Here is a 13569-nt window from a genome sequence, read left to right as displayed (position 1 = left end):
TTAGATCTACCCATAATTGTTGAGTTACTGATTACCTTCTGCTCGGCCAAAACCCATGAACTAAACTGCAAACTGTGACTCGGAACCCAAACAGAGTCTCGTTTCTAGCCCAACGCAGGTACTGTTCAGAGAATCTAAACTTCAGTGCACTTCCCGAGTGGAGAAGGTGCACTGAATTTCAAATTCCCTGTGTTACAGGTGCGCTGATCAGACTAGGCTTTGTGCAGTTTTGGTTTCTGTGATTCATTCTTTCCAGTTTTATTCCTGAATTTTGCTGCCTGTGATCAATATATGTCTATTTGAAACCCCTTTTCCTTGCAATTATTCTGCCTCCTTTGTACAAAAGAATTGTAAATGTTTTTGTGTGTTTTTTGAGTCATTTTCAGTTCTCCTTTGCAAAAGTAGCATAATCGTACTGTCATCCTTTGATTTGAAAATGTCGCAAGTATCGATTTCGATCATAGGAAAGAGTTTGATTGTTGTTGATAGTCGATTATCCTGTTACTATTGTTTTTGGTCTGAATTTGTAATTTTCTAGTGTCAAGAACAAGTATTCATTTCAAAATCGTAAGGTGTTGTGATTGTCTCCATTTTTGATTTCGAAAAGAAACTTGTTGATATTTGTCGCTTGAAAAGAAATTCAGATTTGTGCATCAACTTTCTTTTTATCATTCATATACTAAGAAAGTTGAAAACAAATACATGCATGTGCATTTGCATTTAGACAGTCTGATTGGTTTGATTTAGGAAAGTGCATTTAGAGTGTGCTCTTTGCTCTTTGTGAAAAGATTTTGTCTTTCTTTCCTTAGTAGCTAGGATTTTCATTGCACAAAGAAGATAAAAAGATTCTTTATCATCTTAGATTGCATTTTAGGAATTACATCTACATCTCACAGTGAACCTGAAAGGCAAAATTCATAAACAAGATCAACTATAAAATAAATTCAATGAATCTAACAACGCTTTGGAACTTAACGCACAACATTTAGAAGTCTAGGCTAGAGACGTATTCCAGTGTCGTAAAGCCTGGCAACTATTGTTCTCACTGATGGTTGGGTGATTCCTCCACTTTGAGACGATAAGTGCCAGTGTGGACTTGTGCTCCCACGTACCGTCGAGTATATTTTGGGAGACCCCAATAGGCTTAATCCTTTATCCATAGGAATCCGTGTCTGCCGCCCTATCGATCGCAATGCACTGAACACAACATTCGGGAAGATTGACTGTTGTACCGTAAAAAGTATTATGCAGTTTTGCGATTGGTTTGGTAATCCCTCTACCTAGATTTCCAGAGCAGTCCCTTTCGTTCCTTTTTAGACTCTTTAACAGAAAAGGTCCATCTGAGCACTTGTCACTTCAGGCTCATTAAAAATAAAAGGAGACTAGAGTCATCTTTTGTTTTTTCTCAACTCTTAAAAATTGAAAAAACAAGTTGTGTCAAAGCATCTAAAATTTATTTTAAACGGAATATTCATTACCCTTTCCTACATTGATCTTGGGTTGAGAAAATGGAATCCACCAACCAAGGAATTCCCCTTGGAGGAAATCCTAGCACCTTCTCCTCTTGGGGAGATGTTGGTGCACCCCATATGGCCACATTGTTGCTTCCAGGACTGATAATCGGCTTGCCTGTATGGATCTTCTCAACCTCTGTCATTCAGTACACCACAATTCCTGAACAATCGAATCAGCAACTAGACAAATCCAGAGTTACCCACCAACCTTCTACTTCCTCTAATTCTTCCTCTCCTCCTTCCTCTTCACTTGATGGGGCCGGTAAAGCCAAAAGTCAAGTACCTAAGAAGAAGAAGGAAAATAAGAAGAAAGAGAAGAAGAAGAAGGAGCCAAAAGCGAATGGGGGCAAACGAGCGTCGTCTAGCGAAAATCCACACATTGCACTGACCAGGCCTAAATCGCCATGTGTCATTTGCAAAGGAGACCACTATCATAGAGATTGTCCTTGAATCCCTCGGATCTTAAGGGACTAGTCTCCTCGTTTGCACAACCCGGTGTCGTCAACCTCTGGTGATCATGTTGAAAACACACTGTCGACTAGTGAAAGTGAAGCCCAAGGACAAAAAGGAAAATATAGATTTCCTTGTAAACCGTGCGAAGGAAAACATGCCATCCACCGTTGTCCCTTCTTAGATGAGGTTAAAAGAGTTTTGGACAATCGTTCGGTTTCACCGTTACGACTTCCTCCTGGATATAAAAACCTCTTGCCGAGTCCATCACTAGTTGAAAATCCGGCTGGCCCGCTGAGGTGGTTGGCCGAAGCATCTATCATTGAAGACAAACCATCTGAACCCATACTAGACGAAAGTCAAAAGGTCAAGGGGGCAGTTGACCCAGTCTTGCCTTTAGAGGTTCCATCGTCAGATGATACAGTCACCGAATAGAACAAGGATGACACCATCCAAATTCTTTTCATAATCACAGACTCCAATGAACATGGGGGCAATTTACCCATTCCTTTACCGCAGGAAGGAAGTTCGTCAGAGTCATACCCGGCCGTCTATTCGGTCCCACCTCTAAGCAACCTAGTTGTCTCCTTTGATTGGAATCAGCTAGGCAGACCCCGTTTACCAGCTAGTGTACCATTCTGAATCATTGTTCAAATATATAAAATGGTTATCACTGGTACCATCATAGATGAAGGGGCTTCTGTGAGTATCCTTTCCTCGACTGCTTGGAAAGCGCTTGGTTTGCCATCGCTTTTTCCTGAGATGAGAAATCTAACAGGTTTTGATAAAGGAAACAGTCGACCGTTTGGGATCCTTCCCATTGTGCCCATAACACTGAGAAGGAAAACTGTTCACATGAAGGTAATGGTAGTTCAAGGACCCCTGGATTATAATCTACTCCTTGGACGAGACTATATTTATTGCATGGGAGCGATTGTCTCCTCACTCTTTAGAGTAATGTGTTTTCCGCACGAAGGAAGAGTGGTCAAGCTCGTAGACCAGCTTTCGTTTCCCGTTTCACGCATAGCAAATAGTCACATACCATCCCTGAATGGTCTTTTCATGCAAGAAATGTCTCAATCTCCAGTCCGCCCGCCTGATGAGCACGAGTGATTCGAGGGACATGACTGAAACCCAGGGGGCATGCACTCTGGTCTGCTTCGGCAGGAAAACTTCGAATATAGGGTAGGTTTCCACGAGAGAATATGACTAGTATGTACTCCCATCCGTGATTGCAAAAGGGGGTTATTCTGGAACAAGATTCTCTTGTCAAAGTTATGTGAGTGAAGTAGCCTCCTCCACTCACCTTTGTCTATTTCGGTAGACATCGTCGAAGAAGTGTTTTGTTTGCGCTGTGAATAGAGCAATCTTTGGTAACCTGTAAGAGGTAGACCTCTCTCGGTAAAACAAATGTTTTGGTGGAAAGAAGAAGGGGTAACCTTGAAACTATGTTTTATACCTGGGGGCATGCAAACCTTTTGGCGTGCAAGTAAAGAGCGATCATTTATCTTCTTTTTGGATTGGTCATTTCCTAACTTGCATAAAGAAAGGATGTGGGGCAAAGATTTGAAAAGTTGCCAATTTTTATGTATGAGACATTCTTATCACACGACTGGATTAATCGAGTAGTTTTAGCGCATAGTTCAAGCTCGTTAAAAAATAAAAATAAGCCATGAGCAAATGTTTCCCCCCACCTTTAAGCTCATTAAAAAATGAACTATTCCCCGGTAAATAATAATCGTGAATGTAGTACTTCAGCCATTAAAGCCTTGGTCGTGTTTACACAGTCACCTCCACTTTTGCATTGGCCGATCATTCACCTCCATTTGATTGTTTACCCAATCCATCACGTGAGTGTCACCGATATGTTTAAGAGAAGTCATTCAGAGAATTCACCTATGTCTCACCCACTACAATACATTTATACTCCATTCTTTCATGACCGCCACCCTGAACCTTATATCACCAGATCGTTTTCACCTCCATTAAAATCATTTTCTCTGTTCTGTGTCATAGATGTGGGATTCATTAAGGCCCTCCTATGATGGATCACTTCTTGTCGACATCAACTCATTATCCAAGAAGTTGATCTAGGAACACCCCATTCAGTACCTTGAAGCTTGCATGCCTCAATGGCAAGTTTCTCACTTCCGACGACAGGTTTACATCAATGACCTTCGACCGAAATATTTTGCGTGGTGTTTGACGCCAAGTCCTTTATTCACACCACGTGAATTGTACTGCAGTACCCTGAGGGTCATTATCATTATCGGTGATTCCTCTCGCGCTTGTTAATAGCTTATATCATTGGCTGGTAATCAAGCGATGTATTTCCATGTTCGACTTCAGAACATTTCTCACATGGATAGACTTGTACTTTGAGTGAAGATCGAACGAGATTGAAGACCCCAGATCTAGTTTCATCCATCCGGGCTGTGATATACATTCAAAAAAATAAAAACATCAAATGTACATCATTGTTGCACAGATAATCATCCAATCAAAGGGATGATGGCTCTATCAGAATCATCAGTCTACACTCAGACGATTGTCTGTCCTATGTACATGAAAATGAATTTATAAAGCTGAGCATGGGAATGCCCGCCTCAGCTAGATCATGAAAATATTATAAAGATAATGTATTGTATTGTATCTTATTACAGGTCTCCTCCCAGCTTGAAAGAACTTCGAATCCTCATAATAAAGCATTTCACCCGACATCAAAAGATTAACGACCTCATGCTTTAGGGGGAAACTGTTATAGACATTTTTGGGCACTACAACCCCAAGCATGAAATTTCCATAAATCAAGGGCTTCTAAGTCCCGAAATGTGTTGTTCTAACCCCTAAAGGAACAAGGTCAACATATTACAGCTTCTCGCAGAAGTTCTCCACGAAAAACTGCTCAGAATTCGTCAAAACGGGATCATTTCAGCTGCTCCACTAGCTAAGTGTGTTGCATCTCACCTAAGTACACTGTGTGGGTGCGTTGCATTTTAAAAATCCCTTCTAGGGGCGAGAAATGACAAATGGCAGTGTCATTCCGCGAGGTGGAGAGGCAATGGAAGCTTCCAGAAACTTCTCTTGTGACACTTGCCTCTCTGAATTCGACCAAGGATGAGTAAGAGATCATCAATCTCCAAGTGGAAGCAAGAACTATCAGAGGGAAGACACTAATCAAATCATAAGCTGACTCATCTCCATTACAGATATCTATATATGGATCCCTCATCCCAGAGATTCGGAGGCTGGAATTTTGCATGTTGTAAGGAATTGTTGTTGGTTTCTTGAGACAAACATCAGATTGTTGGGTGATCTAAGCTTTGTATGAGGAAAAGGGGAGCTTCCTTGCTGAGAGGTTGATGTTGGATCAAAACAACTAGTTGTAACTCCTCTTGGCTCTTTCTTGTTTATCAATAAAAGCTATTCAAGTTTTCCTCCATACCCTTGTGTCATTGATATTTGTTGCATTTGTATGGTCAATTTACATCTGATCCTAGATTGTTTATGATTATAGATCCATGTCTTTGTATAGTGCTATGCTACTGTGATCTTACAGGTACTTTGTGAAGTTGGGCGTGCAAGGGAACAAGTAGTGAAAGACTATCAAGGAAGAGAGGAATAAAATCGAGAGATTAGCGCAAGACAGAGGTTGGTCTTTCTGTTCCTCTCTATCTATAATTCATAAAGGAAAAACGAAAGTAGCTTTACTCTATTTGTTTCTAAGGCAGCTGTCACACCTTAGTGGGATAAACAGTTTTGAGTAGACACTTTTCCCTGTAACAGGAGGGAAGATCCCACTGTACCTGGAGCAGACGTCGGCTAGACTCGCTTGGATTTTCTGGGGGGTTCTCTTCACTTGAGACGGTTTAATGGAGGAACTTGTGCCAGTCTATTCATTAAGCAGGTTGTCGGGGTAAATGTTCCAACTGCCATTTCTATATTGAACTCTGCGATGTTGGATTTTATCACCACGTAGTGTTTTCAGTATAGAAAGTTACTGTTTGTGTGTGGTTTGATCTGCTAGATTCTTTAGGCATGTGATTCAAAATTGTTTGGTTCTTTAGAGGCTTTAGGTGGTTTTCATTGAGATTTTCTTTTGTTTGCATGTGAAGTAATTAAAATATTTAATCGTGGCTGAATTACCGAGGACGTCCCATAGACTTCGGGGCCAACCTCCTGAGTTTTCACCGAGCCAACGTGAAGGGCTAAGATCCCTCGTAACTCCTAGAGACAGTAGGGTTGGGTCACCTGAAGAAGGAGAGTCTTCTTTAGTGGTACATCATGATTATCAAGCTTTAGTAGCAGATTATAATCCATAATCGGTGTTTGTTTCCGAATTTACTAGTAGTTTTTCATCTACTAGTGACTTGGGTGAGGAACCTGAAATATCTGAACTTGAAACTAAATTTTCTGCTACTCCAACATCGGGGTTTACCACTCCAACTTCTAGTGGTCCTGGTTCACCCAGGGTAGAAAGAATAATTACCCAAAATTTTCCTTCTCGACTAATAGCTATTGAAGAACTTGCTACTCCGGAAGAAAAATGAGGCACCCCTATCCCTGAAAATCAACCTGTTATAGAACTTAGGGAGCGTGAATCAATATTTTACAGTCCACCTAGGAGCAGTGCTTGGTATCTTTCATTGACCAACTTTTTGGAAAACCCGGGACTAAGTATTTCACCACCTCGTATTCCTTTTCACCCAACACCTAGGGGTTACTATCCTCCGTTAAATATGTCAAGACAGTTGTCCATGTTTTCTCAATCTCCAGAAACCTTTTTTTATGGCGGTCCTTCTGTTCCCTCTGGGTATCAGTCACTCACTAGTACTTTTTCGAGAGCATCTCCTCAACCTATTGAACTGTTGAAATTTGGTACCGGAGGACAGGTGGTTCCCTAAGGCTTTGATCTTTGGCCTAGGGAAAAGTGTCCAAAAGAATTTAATTTTTCTCCTAAAGTAACTTTATAATTTTTATAAAGTTAAATCTAATTTGAAAGTGACTTTTAGTGATAAAGTTACTAAGTCTAATTTTAAAGTGACTTTATAAAGTCAATGAAAAATTAGAAAGGAAAAGTGACTTTGGAAATAAATGACTAAGTGGGTCTTTATTAAAGTGGGGTGAATTAAAAAATAGAAAGTGAGATTTAAATGAGCATTTAATCTCAGCCATTGATCTAAATCTATTTCAGCCATTGGATTTAAGGATCACCCAAAAGTCATTTAGGGTTGGGTTAAGGGAGGAAAAGGAGAAAAAGATCATTCATTCTTTCATGAGCAGATTGGGAGAAGGAGAGCAAGAGAGCAAGGGAGATTTCTGGACAAGGAGGAGAAAGAGGCAGCAGTTTGGCACACACACCAAGGCAGCATTTCAGCAAATCTGAACAGCATAAAGAACAAGCAGAAAAAGGCAGTTTTTGTGAGCAAAATAGTGGAAAAAATTATTTTTCAGCACGAATATCGAGGAGGCGATTTTCTGCACTTTTCCCGAGGGCTGTCCGTACAAGTCCGTACGGCCGTCCGTACAGTCCGTACAGTCCGTACGGTCCGTACATCCGTACGTCCGTACAGTCCGTACGGTCCGTACAGCTCTTCCAGCAGTTTTCAGATTGTCGTTTGGGCTGAAAACAGATAAGTTTTGCTTGCTGGAAAAATTTCTGTTTTGCTGATTTTTTTGCTGAAAATATTTTCTCTGTAAAAGGCATTTTCCAGAAATAAAGAAGAGCTCTCAAACTGGTTTTCCCCAAGAGTTGTAGGGGGTTTTTCCAGGGTCAAGTTGACCAAAAATCACTGAGTTTAAATGTGTTTTTATGGCTGTTTTAATTGCTGATTTTTTATTTCTGCAATTTCCAGCACTCTGAAAAATTTCCAGAATTTGTGTTTTCAGCAATATTTATTTTTTCAGTCTGTTAAATGTATGGCTATGGGAATGGGCATTTAACTATATGGGAGAAATAAGGTGACACTGAAAACCGGGGTGGGAAACAGAAAATTTTACATGAACAAGGGTTATTAACTGGAAATAATGGAACTAAGCCATTGAGTGCAGAAGATATTCTCATGATGTCAAGTACTATTCCTAATATTCAACCTCAAGGTGGCTAGTTACCGCCTGGGGGGCAACCTCAAAGTCCTCAACTATCGCCTGGGGGGCAACCTCAAGGACAGTACATACCTTCAGGACAGTACGTTCCTCAAGGTCAACCCCAGACTCAATATGTACCTCAAGGTCAACCCCAGTATCAATATGTACCTCAAGGTCAACCCCAGTATCAGTACGTGCCTCAAGGTTATCAACCTCAATGTCAGTACCCAACCCAAGGTTACCAACCACCTTCCGGTCAATCATATGTTCAAGGAACTAGAAATGTACCGTTGAATTATCAACCCTAATCTCAACCCGGTTATGGTCCTGAATATTCTCAACCTGTTATGGGTCTGTACCCCAGAATTAACTTAGTGTGGGATCCATCTCAAACTCAATAGGACTTGCAACCGAATGTACAGTTGTCATCTCAAACCGGACAACCCTTGGTTTCTGGTTGACCCCAGCAACCTGTCCAGTCTACTATTCAAACTTCTGCACCTTCTGTAGTTTCTCATCCTGGGCCTAGTTTCTACAGTTCCTGTATCAACTCCTCAGACATCTTTACCTCAGTCTCGATCCACAAATTCAAACTTCGGTTCAAATGCCTATAGGACAACCTGGTCCAAGTACGGTTGTCACAAGCCAACCTCAATTTACTTATCAACCGTACCATGGACAGTACCAATTCGGTCCTGCTGTGTAGCAGCCAGTCAATCAGTATCAACCGTACCCTGGGTATACATATCAAAAACCTCAACAACCCTAGTACGGTCCAGTTAATCCTGGTTTTCCTAGAGGATATAATATCCCAAATGCAATTCCAATTCCTAGTTATCCTAGATATCCTCCTCCTGGGGCTGGTCTCATGACCCAGAGTTTTAGGGACCCTAATCGTCAGTTACAGTTTATTGCAACTTTGGACTTGCCTGACTTGTCGCGCCTTACGAACGATCCCATTAATTATATTTCGTTTTGGCTGCCAATGTCGAATAAGTTGCCTAGTGATATTCCTAAGTTTGAAGGCAAATCAGGAGAGGAACCGTCGAATAATGTGATGAATTATCACCTCTGTTGTGTGTCTAACTCCATTTCAAATGATTCAATCCATTTAAGGCTTTTCCAGCGCACTCTAATTGGTTTTGTGGCAAAGTGGTACATTGAGTTACCGCGAGCCACTTTTTATAACTTTAGTGAGTTAGCTACTTCGTTTTTAACTCATTTTCAGTTGCCAGTCAGATACGACAATGGCACGGAATTATTTACTTCATTAAAGCAGTCAACGTCGACTTAGATTTCAGATCACATTCATGAATGGAGACGTCGACGGCGTTTAGTGAAGGTTTTTATTCCGGATCAGATCTTAGCTGAATGGTTTGTAAAATCTTTACTTCCGAAGATCACTGAGGATGTAGCTAAGGCCGGAGTCGTTACTGAAGAGCAAGTAATTGCTCAAGTACAGTACCTTGACTTAGTTTATACGTAGTTAGGTGCGTTACACGAGAAAATCCCCGATCTTCCTAAGCAAAATCAAATAATTGCAGCTCCTTTAGGGTCTCATGCCGCTGATGGTATGATTGGTACGATTAATACCAAAAGTAAGTGTTGGCATTATGATTCTGGTTTGGCTCTATGGTACAGGTGTTGTACTTGATGGCAACTCACTCAAGTGGCAAAACTCTTTTCAGGCTCTTAAAATGATGGAAAATAAGAGGTTCGCAAGTGCATCGTTCAAAAGGTGCAGACCCACACGTTCGCTGTCCAGGGAGTGCGGACATACCCGTAGGTTCACTGTTCACAAGGTGCGGTCCCCCAGTTCACTCACTCCAATGCAGAGAAGCACGCTCACATGGGGTATCCTATGTTTGGCCCTTGGTATTTAGCCCGTCTTTTACGATCCTCTAGTTTTGGCCCGTGGTATAGGATCTAATTTATTGAACCCCGGTTTGGATCCCTTGTATTGTTTTTTGATGGTTTTTGTCCCATGGTGTGGATAAGGGTTTGACTATAAAAAAGGGAAGGAGATCGCTTGGCTAGAAACTTGTGAAAATTGAATATCTTAAGATCTGAAATTTTGGGAGTTTGGTTTTACAAAGCTAGATCCAAATCAAGGAGAAATCTTAAGGCGAATCTATTGATAAGTCGTGAACTCTCAGGCGCATGATCAGATCTGTGGATCTGACTGACTGTGGCACATGGAAGACTGTTAATTTGGCCCTAATCAGAGGTTCGCAGGCGATCCACGGCGTTGGTGCGGGGGTACGCAGTGCAGGAGAAGACGCAGTGCGGGAGTACGCAGCACAGCAGAAGGCGCAGTGCGAGGTACGCAGCACAGAAGAAAGCAAAGTGCGTAGATACGTAGAAGCACAGAAGGAACAGTGCGGAGGTACGCGGTCATACAGACAGTGCAGTGCGTATCTGAGTTGAGGTACGCAGTTCAGTAGAAGGGGAAGGTGCGGTGGTACGCAGAGCAGCAGAAGGATACAGTGCGGATATGCGCAGTTCAGGCACAGAAAGACTGTGGATATCCGCAAGGTTATATCGGTGAAGTTGCGGACCTGTCTTGAATCATTTGTTGGCTATCTTTTATCTTTTGCTGCAGAGTTCTGGGTTTAGATTTCTGGTATTATTTTTTTGTTTACAACATTTTAAGAAGTTGGGTGATTCATTGGTTGATTGTATAAGGAGATTGGGTGATTTGCATGTACTTGATTATTATTTGATCTTCTTGGATCCAATCTGAAAATTAATGAAACGTGGTCCTTAAAGAAGTAGAAGAGAAAAGGGGGTTGTAGCTCCCTTCCAGGAGAGACTGGAAAATGAGAGAGAGTTGTAGCTCTCTGCAGGTTGCAACCTACGTACTAGTAAAGGACTGCACCAGTAGAAAATCCTTGTAAAAGAAGTTTCTAATTGAAAGAAGATAGAGACATATTGCAGCAGGTGGTTTTCACCCACATTGGGTTTCCACCTTATATCTGGTGTTCTTTGGTGTGCCTATCTATTTTTCTTGTTCTTTTTCATTACTATATGGCACTGACATACAAATTAATGATCAAATAAATTGAAGTATAAATCTGGAAGGCATATTGAAAAGAATTTGATAATACTGATTCACCCCCCCTCTCAGTATTATTTCTAACAGTAAGAAGAAGTCTTCCAAGAATTCTTCTCCTATCATAACCTTGCCAGATTCCCCGACAGGAGATTCTTCCGTGGAAATTTCCGCCGATATTCATGTTGTAGAATCATCTACAGCCAAATCAAAATCTGGCGGGAAGAAGAAAGGGAAGAAGAAAAATAAAACAGACAAAAATTTGAAAGAGAAACCAGAAAAAGCGGAATCAACTGATGAGAAATGCAAACCTCGTTATCCTTGTCTCATTTGTGACGAAGAGCATTTTACAAGAGACTGCCCTCATCGTGCAAAGGTTGCGAAAATTGTCAAAGGTTCCCAAACACCTGCTGTTTTGAAGGATCCTTTTCCAAGTCAAGACAGTTAGATGATAGGTTCTTCCTCAAATGCCTCCAAAGAACCCATAATGATGATGTCCCATGTTAGGATTGTGACTCAATCGCAAGATTATGGAAGTAAAAGTCTTGTTGATGTTAAAGAAGCAGAATCTTCTCATTCTAATCCATCAACCTCAACTCCCGGTTCCGATCCGCTACGGATCGAGAAACATAACCCAGACTTAGTAATCAAACCGCCCGCCAAGGGTATACTTCAAAAGTCAGCTTTCAATCCACATGCGAGAGCGGCTCAGAACTATAACACTGTTGAAGATTTAGCTATTTCACCTTTAGCAATGTCGACTTTGGAAGTGCTGCAATCATGTCCAGCACAACGTAAATTACTATTGTCGGCTATAGGAGCTGTTGACGTTCAGGACTCGAATCTCTCAAGCTCTGGTGCTCGATGTTGCCACTGCATCAGCTCGGCCTTCTGTCTCGTCCTGCTTTTCTCTGGGTTTTGTATCTCAATGTTCAACCGTTCCACTCTGTGTATTCTGTTTCACTTTTCATGGCTTTTAGCCATTCGAACTCATGCCCGCTCGGTTCCTCTTCCACCTCTGTCGATTCACCTTCTACAGCTGTGCTTGGAGTTCCCTGTTCAGCGTCAGCATGAATGCTCAGGGAGTGGCCACGTGTCCTCATCAGAATAGTGCCAGCCTGCTCGTCGGTTCATCTCTTCAGTTATGTCGTGGATGTGTTCTTCCTCCACCGTGGTGGTCAAATGGATTCCCAATCCCTTTAGAACGTGGCTTAATTCCCTGTCGATTTTGCTTCTTTCCATCGAGCGCAATCTCAACCATCCGATCTAGGTCCCCCAGATCCAACATCGTTCACACGACCCGTGCGGTTGACCTGCTCGACCGATAACACATGATCAACGGTGGTTTTCTCTCACCTCCGCTGCCACGCGTCGATCGTTGAGTGGGATCGCTCCACTTCCTCCAAAACCGTTTACCGTTTGAGGGTGCCCTGATCAATACCGCTGGTTTTCTAGAGCGTGGGTCCCACCTTCATACGTTAGCGCTTGTTGTTTCTCCGCCCGCGGTTCTCCGGCTCCCAACGTGACCAAGGGCTTAAGGCTCCTCCATTTTGGCCCTGTTTGCCCAGCGATGCATGATTAGGCACTAATCGCACATCGAAAATCACCTCCTTTTCCCGATCCCGGGCTCCCAGGGGCTACTTTGACCTACTGCACAGTCTCCATGGGCCTCGATCAGCGTGCTTTGACTGGGGTCCTCGTCGTTCCACGCTGGCTGCCATTGCCACTGGTTCAAGGTGTTTTTGATGTTGTTTTGGATTCTTCAAAGATTTATTTCGTCCTGATACAGTCAAGGTTCTTTGATAGTCATTTATGGATCCGATTCGGATCACGGCCTTCCCACTGAAAATCTTTTGGACCACCAAAAGTTGGTTTTCTTCAAGCATCGACTAAGTGAGGAAACTGTTGTCTCACTTGTCCAATCTCAATCCACTTCGCACTGCTCGGCTTCGAACCTTTGAGCCCAATCCTGAGGTATTCCACTTGTCCACTGTGCGTCGTCCTTACCTTCCTGTCCAGCACTGTGTCCTCCCGTAATTCACTTAGATATTCATGTAGCAGGTCATCAACAGAAGGTAATTGACTCTGCTCTTCAGGGTCCTCAATCATTAAAGGTTCAAACAACCTCAAGCAATCTGCATTCATGACTAAGTAGATGTGCATGTAAGTTGGTAGATCAAGGCGAAAAGCATTTTCACCAATCTTCTCAAGTATCCTGAACGGTCCATACCTGATAGGTTTTAGCTTTTTACCTTCACCTTGCATCATGTCCTTGCTGATATACAACCAGACTTGGTCTCCAACTTGAAAACTATGCTCCATCTGATGCTTATCATGCCTAGCCTTGTACTTTTCATCGCTCCTTTCCAGTTGTTCCTGTACTTCCTGATGGATCTCCTAGATCTGTTTAATGAACCTAGTTGCCTTGTCCACATCACTATGTCTATCAACCATGGTATCTTTACC

The 13569-nt window shown here is 42.2% G+C and overlaps 1 long non-coding RNA gene across 2 annotated transcripts in view; it reads right to left on the bottom strand.

The window, feature by feature from the left end:
- LOC149256752 (uncharacterized) overlaps window positions 1–13569 on the bottom strand; it is a 250400-nt gene that overhangs the window by 220196 nt on the left and 16635 nt on the right. The window lies entirely within an intron of this gene.

The sequence above is a fragment of the Pinus tabuliformis genome, chromosome 7 (genome assembly GCF_031772625.1).
Source record: "Pinus tabuliformis cultivar Carrire ecotype Pingquan chromosome 7, CPIR1, whole genome shotgun sequence".
Classification (NCBI taxonomy): domain Eukaryota; kingdom Viridiplantae; phylum Streptophyta; class Pinopsida; order Pinales; family Pinaceae; genus Pinus; species Pinus tabuliformis.
Note: the sequence above shows the minus strand (reverse complement) of the source record. Positions and strands in the feature narration are given on the sequence as shown.